Source organism: Schistocerca gregaria, chromosome 8 (assembly GCF_023897955.1).
Source record: "Schistocerca gregaria isolate iqSchGreg1 chromosome 8, iqSchGreg1.2, whole genome shotgun sequence".
In the NCBI taxonomy this organism is placed as follows: Eukaryota; Metazoa; Arthropoda; class Insecta; order Orthoptera; family Acrididae; genus Schistocerca; species Schistocerca gregaria.
This window is the reverse complement of record NC_064927.1, coordinates 395,714,904-395,718,770: the sequence shown is the minus strand read 5'-3', so window position 1 is coordinate 395,718,770 and position 3,867 is coordinate 395,714,904. Positions and strand designations below refer to the sequence as shown.

At 46.1% G+C, this 3,867-nt stretch overlaps 1 non-coding gene across 1 annotated transcript; it reads left to right on the top strand.

The window, feature by feature from the left end:
• Positions 1 to 3,143: 3,143 nt before the first annotated feature.
• Positions 3,144 to 3,218, top strand: Trnaa-cgc (transfer RNA alanine (anticodon CGC)). Its single transcript has one exon. It is a non-coding gene; the product is annotated as a tRNA-Ala (tRNA).
• Positions 3,219 to 3,867: the final 649 nt, after the last annotated feature.

The following is a 3,867-nucleotide window of genomic DNA, read 5'->3' as shown; positions in this document are numbered from 1 at the left end:
AGTTGCTGTAAATAGTCACAACCGTAAAATAACTGGGAACATGCTTTCGCAGCAATTTACAATGGAACGACTACACAAAATTAGTTCTCGTAAGGGCAAATCCCAGAGAGAGATTGATTTGAAAAGAAAATGCAGCGAACTCTCGAAGGAGGTAGCTTTCAGACATTCCTTCAACCGACAATTGAGTATGTCATATCACTCTTCAGTGAGGGACTCTCGTCAGCTAGGATGGACAGAGGAGATACAGAAAATACACTACTGGCCATTAAAATTGCTACACCACGAAGATGACGTGATACAGATGCGAAATTCAACCGACAGGAAGAAGATGTTGTGATATGCAAATGATTAGCGTTTCAGAGCATTCATACAAGGTTGGCGCCGGTGGCAACACTAACAACGTGCTGACATGAAGAAAATTTTCAACCGATTTCTCATGCACAAACAGCAGTTGACCGGCGTTGCCTGGTGAAACGTTGTTGTGATGCCTCGTGTAAGGAGGAGAAATGCGTACCATCACGTTTCCGACTTTGATAAACGTCGGATTGTAGACTATCGCGATTGCGGTTTATCGTATAACAACATAGCTGCTCGCTTAAGACGAATGCTGGGATGATTCCTATGAATAAGGCACAGCCTATTTTCTTTCTCTGTTCGAACTTGTACTCCGTCTTGTGGTAATTCTTTCTTGATGTCAGTTATTTCGCTGCATACCAGTACCGGTAAAGAAAAGTGAATTGCGCCGCCATAATGTCTTTTTTTCACTTATTTTTCCTGTAAATGGTCGCAAAAAGTAAGACATATAAAATAATGATATCTGAAAAGTATGAAACAACATTGTAAAGGAACAGATGACAGACAGGCTATTGATTCCGAAGCCCATCACAGATACATCTACGTCTACAGCTATACTCTGCAATTGTATGAAAGATGGTACCGGGAAAGAAAGGGAAGCGATTGGTGGGAATTCGTAACTTCCAGCCGCAGAGGGCACTGTGGTAATGGAATGGCGAAACTGGAAAATTTGTGGCACAGCGGGATTCGAACCCAGATTTACCGCTTCTAATGAGCCGTTGCCTTGACCGTTTCCGCAGTCCTGACGTCGTTGCGGTTTATCGTATAACAACATAGCTGCTCGCGTTGGTCGAGATCAAATGACTGTTGGCAGAATATGGATCGGTGGGTTCAGGAGGGTAATACGGAATGCCGTGCTGGATCCAAACGGCCTCGTATCACTAGCAGTCGAGGTGACAGGCATCTTATCCGCATGGCTGTAACGGATCATCTTTCCACGTCTCGATCCCTGAGTCAACAGATGGGGACGTTTGCAAGACAACAACCATCTGCATGAACAGTTAGACGACGTTTGCAGGAGCATGGACTATCAGCTCGGAGACCGTGGCTGCGGTTACCATTGACGCTACATCACAAACAGGAGCGCCTGCGATGATGTGCTCGACGACGAACTTGGGTGCACGAATGGCAAAACGTCATTTTTTCGGATGAATCCAGGTTCTGTTTACAACCATCACGATGGTCGCATCCGTGTTTGGCGACATCGAGGTGAACGCACAATGGATGCGTGTATTTGTCATCGCCATACTGGCGTATCACCCGGCGTGATAGTATGGGGTGCCATTGGTTACACGTCTCGGTCACCTCTTGTTCATATTGAGGGCACTGAACAGTGGACGTTACATTTCATATGTGTTACGACCCGTGGCTCTACCCTTCATTCGATCCCTACGAAACCCTACATTTCAGCAGTATAATGTATAACCGCATGTTGCAGGTCCTGTACGGGCCTTTCTGGATACAGAATATGTTAGACTGCTGCCCTGGCCAACACATTCTCCAGATCTCTCACCAATTGAAAACGTCTGGTTAATGGTGGCCGAGCAACTGGCTCGTCACAATACGCCAGTCACTACTCTTGATGAATTGTGGTATCGCGTTGAAGCTGCATGGGCAGCTGTACCTCTACACGCCATCCAAGCCCTGATTCAATGCTCAGGCGTATCAAGGCCGTAATTACGGTCAGAGGTGGTTGTTCTGGGTACTGATTTCTCAGGATCTATGCACCCAAACTGCGTGAAAATGTAATCACATCTCAGTTCCAGTACAATTTATTTGCCCAATGAATATCCGTTTAATATCTGCATTTCTTCTTGGTGTAGCAATTTTAATGGCCAGTAGTGTACAAAGAAGAGCGGCACATTTCGTCACAGGTTCGACTAGTAAGTGCGAGCGCTGTTTGACAGAGGACAGTCTGCTGTGGTCCAGTGTGCTATTGCCGTGAGCTTCTACGGAAAGTGACTGAAGAACAGTGGACGCCATTCCAATGGTTGAATCCGGCAACGACTTCATTGAAGCAAACGCTTCTCCAAACATATACTGAGTCACAGACACAAGCCAGTGCGGGCAGGACTATGCTGTGGTGAACATTCACTTTGGCTTCCATGGGCTCTGTAGCAGTAATCGAAGGCACCATGACAGCTTTGGGGTAATTCGCTATTAATGCGGACCATCCGCACACCATCATGCTTAATGTCTATCCCGACGGCGATGGCATCTTCTAGCATGGTACATTACAAAATCAGATTCGTATTACCGTGGTTTCAGGAGCATGATAATAAACTCTCGGTGATATCTTGGCCATCAAGCTCGCATGATCTGAGCCAAATGGAGAACATCTGGAACGCTATCGGGTGGTAGTTCTGTGTTCACAAGCCACCTGCACGTAATTTAAGCGATCTGCATGACCTTTGCGTAGACGTCTCGTGACACCTATCTCCAGTAACATAACGAGGCTCTGTCGAACCCACGTCACGTAGAATCTGAGTGCTTCGGTAGCTCAGTTGGTAGAGCACTTGCCCGCGAAAGGCAAAGGTCCCGAGTTCGAGTGCCGGTCGGGCACACAGTTTTAATCTGCCAGGAAGTTTCATATCAGCGCACACTCCGCTGCAGAGTGAAAATCTCATTCTGGAATCATCCCCCACGCCTTGGCTAAGCCATGTCTCCGCAATATCCTTTCTTTCAGGAGTGCTAGTTCTGCAAGGTTCGCAGAAGAGCTTCTGTAAAGTTTGGAAGGTAGGAGACGGATACTGGCAGAAGTAAAGCTGTGAGTACCGGTCGTGAGTCGTGCTTCGGTAGCTCAGTTGGTAGAGCACTTGCCCGCGCAAGGCAAAGGTCCCGAGTTCGAGTCTCGGTCGGGAACACAGTTTTAATCTGCCAGGAAGTTTCATATCAGCGCACACTCCGCTGCAGAGTGAAAATCTCATTCTGGAATCATCCCCCACGCCTTGGCTAAGCCATGTCTCCGCAATATCCTTTCTTTCAGGAGTGCTAGTTCTGCAAGGTTCGCAGAAGAGCTTCTGTAAAGTTTGGAAGGTAGGAGACGGATTCTGGCAGAAGTAAAGCTGTGAGTACCGGTCGTGAGTCGTGCTTCGGTAGCTCAGTTGGTAGAGCACTTGCCCGCGAAAGGCAAAGGTCCCGAGTTCGAGTCTCGGTCGGGCACACAGTTTTAATCTGCCAGGAAGTTTCAATGTGTAATCATCTTTACGAAGTAAATAACATGTTATTAATGCAAATTATATTTGAGGATAACAGTATTCCTCATCATAGTGAATGTAGCTTAGTATTAGAAGAAAAAAATTCTATGAAATAGTACACAGAGACAGGAAGAAAATAAATACACAAGGGTACACAAACACATAGTGGGATAAAACAAAAAGAAAGGACAGGGTTTGTTTTCAGGGTAACATTAGGTACTGCAGTCCAACCCAAAACTTCAGTGCATAGTTCTTTCGTCTTATTTCAACATTTGTTTCCGCCAAAAAAAAATCCTATCCAAGCATGCTTTTTGTA